Source organism: Erythrolamprus reginae, chromosome 12 (genome assembly GCF_031021105.1).
Source record: "Erythrolamprus reginae isolate rEryReg1 chromosome 12, rEryReg1.hap1, whole genome shotgun sequence".
Classification (NCBI taxonomy): domain Eukaryota; kingdom Metazoa; phylum Chordata; class Lepidosauria; order Squamata; family Dipsadidae; genus Erythrolamprus; species Erythrolamprus reginae.
This window is the reverse complement of record NC_091961.1, coordinates 4,461,158-4,475,520: the sequence shown is the minus strand read 5'-3', so window position 1 is coordinate 4,475,520 and position 14,363 is coordinate 4,461,158. Positions and strand designations below refer to the sequence as shown.

Here is a 14,363-nt window from a genome sequence, read left to right as displayed (position 1 = left end):
TGCATATATACCCTGCACTGACCCCACACACATGCTCATTAAAGCCTCTGGACTCCTGAAGACTGGGGATGGCGAAAAACAGCCAACCAGTTGGCCCAAATTGGGACGTTTTTTGCCATCTCCAGGATTTAGGAGGCTTCTAGAAGCCTCCAGAGTGAGAAAAACAGCCCAACATGCAAACTGAAAGTCTGTTTTTCCAAACTTCTAGTTTGCCAGATGGCCCGTTTTTTGCCCCACCCCCGGAGGCTTCAAGAGGCTTTCCCGAAGCTTCTGGAGGGCAAAAATGGCCTTCCTCAAGGCCGAAAATCAATTGGCCAGCACATACATGTACACTGGAGCTTACTGTAGATCTCTAGATCTGCAGTTCAAATCTCATCAGCGGCTGAAGGTTGACTCAGCCTTCCATCCTTCCGAGGTGGGTCAAATGAGGACCTGGATTGTGGGGGCAATATTCCTGGCTCTGTTAAAAAGTGCTATTGCTAACATGTTGTAAGCCGCCCTGGTCTAAGGAGAAGGGTGGCATAAAAATCGAATAAATGAATGAATGAATGAATGAATCGATGAACCAATGAATCGATCAATCGATCAATCAATCGATTGATTGATCAATCAATCAATCAATCAATCAATAGTCAAGAGGTAGCAGATGAGTCACTTCACGATTCATCTCATAAATGGAACTCTGACCAAATGAAGACCAAATCTGGAAAAAGATCTCAAAGTACATAAAGAGACTTTGACCCTAAACTCATTCACTGTAAGTGAGGTTGGAAAATTCCTAAGATAGTTCCCAAACTTCCATATTTTCCCCAGACGAGTATTAAAGACGTCATTTATTTATTTATTGGATTTCTATGCCGCCCCTCTCCGTAGACTCGGGGCGGCTAACAACAATAGTAGAAAACTTCATGTAAATCCAATACTAAAAACTAATACTAAAACAATTAAAAAACCCTTATTTGTAAAACCAACCATACATACAAACAAACATACCATGCATAAATTGTAAAGGCCTAGGGGGAAATAATATCTCAGTTCCCCCATGCCTGACGGCAGAGGTGGGTTTTAAGGAGCTTACGAAAGGCGAGGAGGGTGGGGGCAATTCTAATCTCCGGGGGCAGTTGGTTCCAGAGGGCTGGGGCCGCCACAGAGAAGGCTCTTCCCCTGGGACCCACCAGATGACATTGTTTAGTTGACGGGACCCGGAGAAGGCCAACTCTGTGGGACCTAACCGGTCGCTGGGATTTGTGCGGCAGAAGGCGGTCTCGTAGATACCCTGGTCCGGTGCCATGAAGGGCTTTATAGGTGATGATAAGGTCATATAGTAAATCTGTGGAATTCTTGCCTCCTTGGTCTTACTCAACTGTGTCGGACCTGACATAGTTGGGAGTTGTCCAACTGCTATTGGTCTCTTAGATCTTCTACATCTGAGGGTAGAACAAGAAGCAATGGGTGGAAACTAAAGCCTTTGGAGCCTGGGGAAGGCAAAACATGAGCCTACTGGGCTTACCGGAAGTTGGGAAACAGGAAGTTTCTGCCCTCCGGGTGGCAGGGGAAGCTGTTTTCGCCCTCCCCAGGCATTGAATTATGGGTGTGGTTACTCGCAATTGCGCAATAGCGCACAATAGCGTTGTGTTCGGCACCCGAGGTTAGGTTCTCCATCATGGCTTTAGAACAGCAGCTGCCTCTCCGATTGCTGAATTGCAGAAAATCTCCCATCCTGGGAACAGCCCTTCTTGTGTCACTCAGAGTCACTCGGAGCATCTCTGGAATGCAAACTCCATCAGAGTCTCCGTAGATCTAAGGTGACCCAGGCTAATTGAAAAATCCGGAGGAGTCCAAGTCTGGTAGTAGCGCTCCTCCTTTCTGACTCATCCCGTTTTATTAAAAGGTGTGAAGGTTTTATGATCTGAGACTTCTTCACCTTTTTTTTTTAAAAAAAAGTAATTTTAGCCAAGATTGTAATTACATCAGTAAAAACACATATTTATATGGAGATAGAAAAATCGAGACGGTAAAAAAAAAAAGGGGGGGGGAAATAGAAAGAAAAAGAATATAGCAAAGAAAAATAAAACGGTTGACTTGCAAATTTCACCTTCTCTGAAATGGCAACATACATTTTCTCTCCTGTGAGCTTTGGGGAGCTCATCCTAGTATTGTATGATAAAAAAATATTTTTTCTCTATCCACCTTTTCTATCCCATGCATGATTTTCCCTCCCTCTCTCCTTCCTTCCTTCCTTCCTTTTTTCCTTCCTTCCTTCCTTCCTTCCTTCCCTCCCACCTTCCTTCCTCCCTCCCGTCCTTCCTCCTTCCCTCTTTCTTCTAATTTAGCCAGGAAGGTGGTTCCATGGGCTTGCAGCTCTACAGAATAAGCCTGTTTAAATGATGAAGAGGAAGGCTGAAACTTTCACAGATGTGAGATTGGATATTCTTAACACAGTTGAAGATGGAATATTCTGGCTGAATAGTCAAAGTACACTGCTTAAAAAAAATAAAGGGAACCCTTAGACTACACAATAAAACTCCAAGTCAATCAAACTTCTGTGAAATCAAACTGTCCACTTAGGAAGCAACACTGATTGACACTCAATTTCACAGGCTGTTGTGCCCATTCAACTTTGTACAGAACCAAGTATTCATTGAGAATATTTCGTTCATTCAGATCTAGGATGTGATAGAGAAAATAATTTTTCCTCTATCCGCCTTTTCTATCCCATGCATGATTTTATACACTTCGATCAAGTCACCCCTTCAACGCCGTCTTTCAAGGCTGAAGAGACCAACCTGGTTTCATAAGGGAGGGGCTCTATTTCATTGATAATTTTTGCTGCCCATTTTTGCACCTGGAAGCAGTAAACTAGATTGTAGCCAAGCAGGGAAAAGGAATGTTTTGTTTAAAATGGGCTTCTGTGATGAGGTATCCTCCAAACAGCTTATATTTCAGTTCTCATAATCTCCAGAAAGAATATAAGTTTAAAACAAAACAATAGATGCACCGCATTTTTCAGAGTGTATTTTTCCTCCCTAAAAGAGGCTGATAATTTGGGTGCATCTTATACTCTGAATGTAGCTTTTTTTTTCCAGCCCTAACTAGCTGCTAACGATCTTCCCAGCTCTTACCTTGCAGGCTCTTTCATTGTTACTCTCTGCGAATAATGTTTTTCCAGCCCTAAGTCTTTGCAGGGTTTTCCATTATATCCTTCTTGAGGTGCGGTGACCAGAACATAGAAACCTAGAAGACTGACGGCAGAAAAAGGCCTCATGGTCCATCTAGTCTGCCCTTATACTATTTCCTGTATTTTATCTTACAATGGATCTATGTTTATCCCAGGCATGTTTAAATTCAGTTATTGTGGATTTACCAACCACGTCTGCTGGAAGTTTGTTCCAAGGATCTACTACTCTTTCAGTAAAATAATATTTTCTCATGTTGCTTTTGATCTTTCCCCCAACTAACCTCAGTTTGTGTCCCCTTGTTCTTGTGTTCACTTTCCTATTAAAAACACTTCCCTCCTGAACCTTATTTAACCCTTTAACATATTTAAATGTTTCAATCATGTCCCCCCTTTTCCTTCTGTCCTCCAGACTAGACAGATTGAGTTCATGAAGTCTTTCCTGATACGCTTTATGCTTAAGACCTCCCACCATTCTTGTAGCCCGTCTTTGGACCCGTTCAATTTTGTCAATATCTTTTTGTAGGTGAGGTTTCCAGAACTGAACACAGTACTCCAAATGTGGTCTTACCAGCGCTCTTTATAAGGGGATCACAATCTCCCTCTTCCAGCTTGTTATACCTCTAGCTATGCAGCCAAGCATCCTACTTGCTTTTCCTACCGCCCGACCACACTGCTCACCCATTTTGAGACTGTCAGAAATCACTACCCCTAAATCCTTCTCTTCTGAGGTTTTTGCTAACACAAAACTGCCAATGCAATACTCAGATTGAGGATTCCTTTCCCCAAGTGCATTATTTTACATTTGGAAACATTAAACTGCAGTTTCCATTGCTTTGACCATTTATCTAGTAAAGCTAAATCATTTACCATATTACAGACGCCTCCAGGAATATCAACCCTATTGCACACTTTAGAGTCATCGGCAAATAGGCAAACCTTCCCTAACAAACCTTCCCCTATGTCACTCACACTCCTTTTTCTACATAGCTTTGGCACAGCACTGCTCAGATTTAGCAGCTTTTAAGCTGCGTGGACTTCAATTCCCAGAATCCCTTTGGAGGACCTGCGCCTCAGCAGCCAAGCCATCTGCTGATGGTTTATGCAGGACTTTGGTGAAAGGATCCCGGGAGCCAATTTGTGGACACGGCAGACTAAATACTGGGTGACCTCGTAGGACCCAAGAGTCTGGATTGCAAGCGAGCTTTCGCTCACAAATGAGTGCCAAGACGCAGATGCTGTGATTTGATATGTCTCAATCCTGTCTTGGCTCATCAAACGAAAGGGAAGATGAATTAAATACATTTCGCAGGCGCGTATTCATATATTCGGTCGTAGGACAGTTCTGTTCCTTTTCTTTCCATCGGCTTCGGTTTGGTTTCAAACTTCACCCAACTCTTCCCTCAAATCCATGCAAATCCACATCTCAAAATGTGCATTCTTAAAACGAATTTTCTCTCCCACATTTTGATTTTATTTATCTATCTATCTATCTATCTATCTATCTATCTATCTATCTATCTATCTATCTATCTATCTATCTATCTATCTATCTATTTATTGGATTTGTATGTCACCCCCCTCCGTAGACTCGGGGCAGCTAACAACAGTAACAGCATATAACAATCCAATATTAAAACAGTTAAAAACCCTTATTATAAAACCAAACATACATACAGACATACCATGCATAAAATTGTAAAGGCCTTGGGGGAAAGAGTATCTCAATTCCCCCATGCCTGGCAAGGCAAGGAGGGTGGGGGCAATTCTAATCTTTGGGGGGAGTTGGTTCCAGAGGGCCGGGGCCGCCACAGAGAAGGCTGTTCTCCTGGGTCCCACCAAGCGACATTGTTTAGTTGATGGGACCAGTGTTCCCTCTAATTTTTTGGGGGGGTGGGCGGAAAAGTATAGTGTCTGAGCGGCAGTCCCTTCGGGACTGGGCGGCACAGAAATAATAAATAAATGAATGAATGAATGAATGAATGAATGAATGAATGAATAAACAAACAAACAAACAAACAAACAAACAAGCCAACAAACAAACAAATAAATAAAAAACCCACCCTGTTTTGCCTCAGAGAATTTCAAAATAAAATACTGTACTATGTGTCTATAACAGTGAGCTCATAATAGGGCAACTCAATATCAAAATGCCACTTAAATAGTTGAGCTAGTTTCAAATTAGATTTTGATTTTCTTTCTCTCTTCCTTACTCCCATTCTTTTTCTTTCTCTTTTCCTTCCTCTCTTTTTTCTATCTGTTTCTCTCTCTTCCTCTCTCTCTCCTTCCCTCTCACTCTTTCCCTCTCGGCTTCTGGGCAGGTTTGGAAAACTCTGAGTTGATGATGATTTTTAAGTGAGCGATTGCTCACTGCTCAGCTTAGAGGGAACTATGGATGGGACCCGGAGAAAGGCCCACTCTGTGGGACCTAACTGGTCGCTGGGATTCGTGCAGCAGAAGGCGGTCCCTGAGATAATCTGGTCCGGTGCCATGAAGGGCTGTATAGGTCATAACCAACACTTTGAATTGTGACCGGAAACTGATCGGCAACCAATGCAGACTTTCTTTGATACTTTCTCAGGACCTGAAAAACAGCAACATCCAAAAGGGCAGATGCTACTGACATCTGGGGGGATGCAGGGAAATATATACTGCTCAAAAAAAAATCAAGGGAACACTCAAAATAACACATCCTATATCTGAATGAATGAAACATTCCCATTGAATACTTTGTTCTGTACAAAATTGAATGTGCACAACAGCCTGTGAATTTGATTGTCAATCAGTGTTGCTTCCTAAGTGGACAGTTTGATTTCAAAGAAGTTTGATTTACCTGGAGTTCTATTGTGTTGCTTAAGTGTTCCCTTTATTTTTTAGGTGCAAAGATACGATCACTGCTAGTACACTGCTGGAATTGAAAAATTGCTCCAGAAAACATACTCTTCATATTCTCACTACTTTGTTTGATATCCCAATCTAGTCTGCAGCCCTGGGACTTCCTGCAGGAGCTGTGGTAGCACAGTGGTTAGAATGCGGTATTGCAGGCTAACTCAGCTCATTGTCAGGAGTTCGATCCTGCCTGGATTGAGTGGACTCAGCCTTCCATCCTTCCGAGGTTGGTAAAATGAGGACCCAGATTGTTGGGGGCAATAAGCTGATTCTGTAAACTGCTTAGAAACAGCTGTAAAGCACCGTGAAGCGGTATAAAAGTCTATTGCTATCGTCCTTCCTTCCTTCCCTCTTTCTTTCCTTCCCTCTTTCTTTCCTTCCTTCCCTCTTTCCTTCCTTCCCTCTTTCCTTCCTTTCCTCTTAATTTCCTTCCCTCTTTCCTTCCTTCCTTCCCTCTTTCCTTCCTTCCCTCTTTCCTTCCTTCCCTCTTTCCTTCCTTCCTTCCCTCTTTCCTTCCTTCCTTCCTTCCCTCTTTCCTTCCTTCCTTCCCTCTTTCCTTCCTTCCTTCCTTCCCTCTTTCCTTCCTTCCCTCTTTCCTTCCCTCCTTCCCTCTTCCCTTCCTTCCCTCTTTCCTTCCTTCCTTCCCTCTTTCCTTCCTTCCCTCTTTCCTTCCTTCCTTCCTTCCCTCTTTCCTTCCTTCCCTCTTTCCTTCCTTCCCTCTTTCCTTCCTTCCCTCTTTCCTTCCTTCCCTCTTTCCTTCCTTCCTTCCCTCTTTCCTTCCTTCCTTCCCTCTTTCCTTCCTTCCTTCCCTCTTTCCTTCCTTCCTTCCTTCCCTCTTTCCTTCCTTCCCTCTTTCCTTCCTTCCCTCTTTCCTTCCTTCCCTCTTTCTTTCCTTCCTTCCCTCTTTCCTTCCTTCCCTCTTTCCTTCCTTTCCTCTTAATTTCCTTCCCTCTTTCCTTCCTTCCTTCCCTCTTTCCTTCCTTCCCTCTTTCCTTCCTTCCCTCTTTCCTTCCTTCCTTCCCTCTTTCCTTCCTTCCTTCCTTCCCTCTTTCCTTCCTTCCTTCCCTCTTTCCTTCCTTCCTTCCTTCCCTCTTTCCTTCCTTCCCTCTTTCCTTCCCTCCTTCCCTCTTCCCTTCCTTCCCTCTTTCCTTCCTTCCTTCCCTCTTTCCTTCCTTCCCTCTTTCCTTCCTTCCTCCCTCCCTCCCTTCTGTATACTGCCAGCGGTTCAAGGTTGACTCAGCCTTCCATCCTTCCGAGGTTGGTAAAACGAGGACCCAGATTGTTGGGAGCAATATGCTTACTCTCTGTAAACCACTTAGAACGGGCTGTAAAGCATCATGAAGCGGAATATCAATCATTGTGAAGTGGTATATACATCTAAGTGCTATTGCTACTTGTCTCCCATCCAAATAGAAATTGGGGTATCTATCTATGGTTTCTTTCTCTCTGATATAGATGGATATGAAACACCCATTTTTGGATACCTTCAGAAGAAGGTCTTATTTAAAATCATTTCACAATTGGAGAGGCAAGAGCAGAGTCTCACCTGTGGCGGCTCCACATTTTGATGCCAGTTGGGGTGTCTCCCCCCCCCCCACAAAACCTGCAAAGATCTTATTTTGAGAGATATATATTGTGATTCAGAATTGCAGCTATGCATTCATATATTCCCAGGTATCCAGGACTGGCTTTGAATTGTGTGGATATATGTTTGTGTTGCAACTGCTTAGTTTCATCCATGGGTGCCTAGATGTTGTGTATTCATTCTTTCTAATCCATTTTTGCTTCGGCTGCCATGGGAACCTGTTACTGGCCGGCCTTTGGGAAACTATATAAGTGAAACCATATGGGGTTTTTTTCGTTGAAGAATAAGCAGCAAGCTTACTGGCCATCTTATCCTAAGATCTTGAGATGGGGGAGAAGAGGGAAGGAGGGGTCATCACGACGAGCATTCGAGCCAGTTGCAAAAATAAATAAATTTAAGTCCCTTTGTCAAGAGAGGATGCCACACAATTATAACAGCTCGGAGTTAAATGCATTTACAATATTGGCATGCTTCATTTGTGTTCAATTATTCAAGGAAGTTTGCAACGTCCAGCTTTGAACAATATCAATAACCGTGCAAACAAATTAAAGAAGGAGCAAGCTGAATTGGCCCAACAGAAAGAAAGAACATGTTTGTTAAAAATAAATAAAGAAGAGAAAGAAGAGGAGATCAGTGCAAAGTTTGTTCCAGGTTTTAAAATTAGCCAACTGTGAAATATCAGAGGAGGAAAGAAAATTTGACTAGAGTGGAATCAGATTATACTTGGTGTATCTTTACAATAGCAATAGCATAGCAATAGCATTTAGAATTATATAATGCTTCATAGTGCTTTTACAGACCTCTCTAAGTGGTTTACAGAATCAGCCTCTTGCCCCCAACAATCTAGGTCCTCATTTGACCCACCTTGGAAACATGGAAGGCTGAGTCAACCTTGAGCTGGTGAGATTTGAACCGCTGAACTACAGCTAGCAGTTAGCTGAAGTAGCCTGCAGTGCTGCACTCCAACCACTGCACCACCCTGGCTCTTGGTGCCAACTTGGTGTCAACAAGCTTGGTGCCAACTTGATTTCATTAAGTTTCACGTTTCATTACGGTACCCTTCTAGATAATATCATCAAAACACTGATGCTGTTACCTAGCTGGGAATAAAAGGTTGAGGGGCTCGATGGCTCAGTGGTTAAAGGTGCTGAGCTTGTCACCTGGCAAGGAGACAGCCCATGTTTGGAACCCAAGGGCTGCTTGATGGGGTGAACTCCCATTACTTCCCCCAGTTCCTGCCCACCTAGCAGTTTGAAGGCATGCAAAGGTGAGTAGATAAATAGGTATCCCTTCAGTGGGGAGAATACAGCATTCTGTGTGCCATGATGCATAGCCACGTCTGTCACATGACCATGGATATTGTCTTCAGACAATGCGAGTTTCCACAATCAAGAAATGGAGATGAGCATTGCTCCTAGAATCAACATATCTGGACAGTGTCTCTTCTCTTCTCTTCTCTCCTCTTCTTCTCCTCTCCTCTCCTCTCCACTCCACTCCACTCCACTCCATTCCACTCTTCTTTTTCTTCTCTTCTCTTCTCCTCTCCACTCCACTCCACTCTTCTTTTTCTTCTCTTCTCTTCTCCTCTCCACTCCACTCTTCTTTTTCCTCTCTTCTCTTCTCCTCTCCACTCCACTCCACTCTTCTTTTTCTTCTCTTCTCTTCTCTTCTCCTCTCCTCTCCACTCCACTCTACTCTTCTTTTTCCTCTCTTCTCTTCTCCTCTCCTCTCCACTCCACTCCACTCTACTCTTCTTTTTCCTCTCTTCTCTTCTCCTCTCCTCTCCACTCCACTCCACTCTACTCTTCTTTTCCTCTCTTCTCTTCTCTCCTCTCCTCTCCTCCACTCTACACTTCTTTTTCCTCTCTTCTCTTCTCCTCTCCTCTCCACTCTTACTCTTCTTTTCCTCTCATCTCTTCTCCTCTCCTCTCCTCTCCACTCTACTCTTCTTTTTCCTCTCATCTCTCACCTCTCCACACCACTCCAACTCCAATCTACTCTTCTTTCCACTCTTCTCTCTCCTCTCCTCTCCTCTCCACTCTACCTCTTCTTTTTCACTCTCTTCTCTTCCTCTTCTCCTCTCCTCTCCACTCTACTCTTCATTTTTCCTCTCTTCTCTTCTCTTCTCCTCTCCTCTCCACTCCACTCTACTCTTCTTTTTCCTCTCTTCTCTTCTCTCTCCTCTCCTCTCCACTCTACTCTTCTTTTTCCTCTCTTCTCTTCTCCTCTCCTCTCCACTCCACTCCACTTACTCTTCTTTTTCCTCTCTTCTCTTCTCCTCTCCTCTCCACTCCACTCTACTCTTCTTTTTCCTCTCTTCTCTTCTCTTCTCCTCTCCTCCCTCCTCTACCTCTTCCCTCTCCTCTCCACTCTACTCTTCTTTTTCCTCTCTTCTCTTCTCCTCTCCTCTCCTCTCCACTCTACCTTCTTTTCCTCTCTTCTCTCTCCTCACCCTCTCCACTCCAACTCCACTCACTCTTTTCCCTCTCCTTCTCTTCTCACCACTCCTCTCACTCTCCACTTCCACTCTACTCTTCTTTCCTCTCTCTCTCCTCTCCTCTCCACTCCACTCAACTCTTCTTTTCACTCTCTTCTCCTCTCCTCTCCACTCCACTCCACTCTACTCTTCTTTTTCCTCTCTCTCTTCTCTCTCCTCTCCCTCTCCTCTCCACTCTACTCTTCTTTTTCCCTCTCTTCTCTTCTCCTCTCCTCTCCACTCCACTCCACTCTACTCTTCTTTTTCCTCTCTTCTCTTCTCCTCTCCTCTCCTCTCCACTCTTCCCACTCTCTCCTCTCTACTCTCTTTCCTCTCTTCTCTTCTCTTCTCCTCTCCTCTCCACTCTACTCTTCTTTTTCCTCTCTTCTCTTCTCTTCTCCTCTCCTCTCCACTCTACTCTTCTTTTTCCTCTCTTCTCTTCTCCTCTCCTCTCCTCTCCACTCTACTCTTCTTTTTCCTCTCCTCTCCTCTCCACTCCACTCTACTGTACTCTTCTTTTTCTTCTCTTCTCCTCTCCTCTCCACTCCACTCTACTCTTCTTTTCTTCTCTTCTTTTCTCTTCTCTTCTCCTCTCCTCTCCACTCCACTCCACTCTTCTCTTCTCTTCTCTCCTCTCCTCTTCACACTAACTCTTCTTTTTCATCTCTTCTCCTCTCCTCTCCTCTCCACTCTTCTTTTTCCTCTCTTCTCTTCTCCTCTCCTCTCCACTCCACTCTACTCTTCTTTTTCCTCTCTTCTCTTCCTCTCCTCTCCTCTCCACTCTACTCTTCTTTTCCTCTCTTCTCTTCTCTTCTCCTCTCCTCTCCACTCTACTCTTCTTTTTCCTCTCTTCTCTTCTCCTCTCCACTCCACTCCACTCCAATCTACTCTTCTTTTTCCTCTCTTCTCTTCTCCTCTCCTCTCCTCTCCACTCTACCTCTTCTTTTCCTCTCTTCTCTTCTCCTCTCCTCTCCTCTCCACTCTACTCTTCTTTTTCCTCTCTTCTCTTCTCCTCTCTCTCCACTCCACTCCACTCTACTCTTCTTTTTCCTCTCTTCTCTTCTCCTCTCCTCTCCACTCCACTCTACTCTTCTTTTTCCTCTCTTCTCTTCTCTCTCCTCTCCTCTCCTCTCCACTCTACTCTTCTTTTTCCTCTCTTCTCTTCTCCTCTCCTCTCCACTCCACCTACTCTTCTTCTCTCTCTCTTCTCCTCTCCTCTCCTCTCCACTCTACTCTTCTTTTTCCTCTCTTCTCTTCTCCTCTCCACTCCACTCCACTCTACTCTTCTTTTTCCTCTCTTCTCTTCTCCTCTCCTCTCCACACTCCACTCTACTCTTCTTTTTCCTCTCTTCTCTTTCTCTTCTCCTCTCCTCTCCTCTCCACTCTACTCTTCTTTTTCCTCTCTTCTCTTCTCCTCTCCTCTCCACTCCACTCTACTCTTCTTTTTCTCTCTTCTCTTCTCCTCTCCTCTCCACTCTACTCTTCTTTTTCCTCTCTTCTCTTCTCTTCTCCTCTCCTCTCCTCTCCACCTCTACTCTTCTTTTTCCTCTCTTCTCTTCTCTTCTCCTCTCCTCTCCACTCCACTCTACTCTTCTTTTTCCTCTCTTCTCTTCTCCTCTCCTCTCCACTCCACTCACTCTACTCTTCTTTTTCCTCTCTTCTCTTCTCCTCTCCTCTCCTCTCCTCTCCACTCTACTCTTCTTTTTTCCTCTCTTCTCTTCTCTTCTCCTCCTCCTCTCCACTCTACTCTTCTTTTTCCTCTCTTCTCTTCTCTCTCCTCTCCTCTCCACTCTACTCTTCTTTTTCCTCTCTTCTCTTCTCTTCTCCTCTCCTCTCCACTCTACTCTTCTTTTTCCTCTCTTCTCTTCTCTTCTCCTCTCCTCTCCTCTCCACTCTACTCTTCTTTTTCCTCTCTTCTCTTCTCCTCTCCTCTCCTCTCCACTCTACTCTTCTTTTTCCTCTCCTCCTCCTCTCCACTCCACTCTACTGTACTCTTCTTTTTCTTCTCTTCTCCTCTCCTCTCCACTCCACTCTACTCTTCTTTTTCTTCTCTTCTTTTCTCTTCTCTTCTCCTCTCCTCTCCACTCCACTCCACTCTTCTCTTCTCTTCTCCTCTCCTCTTCACTCTACTCTTCTTTTTCATCTCTTCTCCTCTCCTCTCCTCTCCACTCTTCTTTTTCCTCTCTTCTCTTCTCCTCTCCTCTCCACTCCACTCTACTCTTCTTTTTCGTCTCTTCTCTTCTCCTCTCCTCTCCACTCTACTCTTCTTTTTCCTCTCTTCTCTTCTCCTCTCCTCTCCTCTCCACTCCACTCTACTGTACTCTTCTTTTCTTCTCTTCTCCTCTCCACTCCACTCTACTCTTCTTTTATTCTCTTCTCTTCTCCTCTCCTCTCCACTCTACTCTTCTTTTCCTCTCTTCTCTTCTCCTCTCCTCTCCACTCCACTCTACTCTTCTTTTTCCTCTCTTCTCTTCTCCTCTCCTCTCCTCTCCTCTCCTCTCCACTCCACTCTACTCTTCTTTTTCCTCTCTTCTCTTCTCCTCTCCTCTCCACTCCACTCTACTCTTCTTTTTCGTCTCTTCTCTTCTCCTCTCCTCTCCACTCTACTCTTCTTTTTCCTCTCTTCTCTTCTCCTCTCCTCTCCTCTCCACTCCACTCTACTGTACTCTTCTTTTTCTTCTCTTCTCCTCTCCACTCCACTCTACTCTTCTTTTTATTCTCTTCTCTTCTCCTCTCCTCTCCACTCTACTCTTCTTTTTCCTCACTTCTCTTCTCCTCTCCTCTCCTCTCCACTCCACTCTTCTTTTTCCTCTCTTCTCTTCTCCTCTCCTCTCCACTCCACTCTACTCTTCTTTTTCGTCTCTTCTCTTCTCCTCTCCTCTCCTCTCCTCTCCACTCTACTCTTCTTTTTCCTCTCTTCTCTTCTCCTCTCCTCTCCTCTCCACTCCACTCTACTGTACTCTTCTTTTTCTTCTCTTCTCCTCTCCACTCCACTCTACTCTTCTTTTTATTCTCTTCTCTTCTCCTCTCCTCTCCTCTCCACTCCACTCTCCTCTTCTTTTTCCTCTCTTCTCTTCTCCTCTCCTCTCCACTCTCCTCTTCTTTTTCCTCTCTTCTCTTCTCTTCTCCTCTCCTCTCCACTCTACTCTTCTTTTTCCTCTCTTCTCTTCTCCTCTCCTATCCTCTCCTCTCCACTCTACTCTTCTTTTTCCTCTCTTCTCTTCTCCTCTCCTCTCCACTCTACTCTTCTTTTTCCTCTCTTCTCTTCTCCTCTCCTCTCCACTCCACTCCACTCCACTCTACTCTTCTTTTTCCTCTCTTCTCTTCTCCTCTCCTCTCCTCTCCTCTCCACTCTACTCTTCTTTTTCCTCTCTTCTCTTCTCTTCTCCTCTCCTCTCCACTCTACTCTTCTTTTTCCTCTCTTCTCTTCTCCTCTCCACTCTACTCTTCTTTTTATTCTCTTCTCCTCTCCTCTCCTCTCCACTCCACTCTACTCTTCTTTTTCCTCTCTTCTCTTCTCCTCTCCTCTCCTCTCCACTCTACTCTTCTTTTTCTTCTCTTCTCCTCTCCACTCCACTCTACTCTTCTTTTTATTCTCTTCTCTTCTCCTCTCCTCTCCTCTCCACTCCACTCTACTCTTCTTTTTCCTCTCTTCTCTTCTCCTCTCCTCTCCACTCTACTCTTCTTTTTCCTCTCTTCTCTTCTCCTCTCCTCTCCACTCCACTCCACTCCACTCTTCTTTTTCCTCTCTTCTCTTCTCCTCTCCTCTCCTCTCCACTCTACTCTTCTTTTTCCTCTCTTCTCTTCTCTTCTCCTCTCCACTCTACTCTTCTTTTTCCTCTCTTCTCTTCTCCTCTCCACTCCACTCCACTCCAATCTACTCTTCTTTTTCCTCTCTTCTCTTCTCCTCTCCTCTCCTCTCCACTCTACTCTTCTTTTTCCTCTCTTCTCTTCTCTTCTCCTCTCCTCTCCACTCTACTCTTCTTTTTCCTCTCTTCTCTTCTCTTCTCCTCTCCTCTCCACTCCACTCTACTCTTCTTTTTCCTCTCTTCTCTTCTCCTCTCCTCTCCTCTCCACTCTACTCTTCTTTTTCCTCTCTTCTCTTCTCCTCTCCTCTCCACTCCACTCCACTCTACTCTTCTTTTTCCTCTCTTCTCTTCTCCTCTCCTCTCCACTCCACTCTACTCTTCTTTTTCCTCTCTTCTCTTCTCTTCTCCTCTCCTCTCCACTCTACTCTT

At 44.5% G+C, this 14,363-nt stretch overlaps 1 protein-coding gene across 1 annotated transcript in view; it reads left to right on the top strand.

The window, feature by feature from the left end:
- The window catches only part of SFRP1 (secreted frizzled related protein 1), a 46,710-nt gene that overhangs the window by 17,148 nt on the left and 15,199 nt on the right, over positions 1-14,363 (top strand). The gene's annotated exons all lie outside the window — the stretch shown is intronic.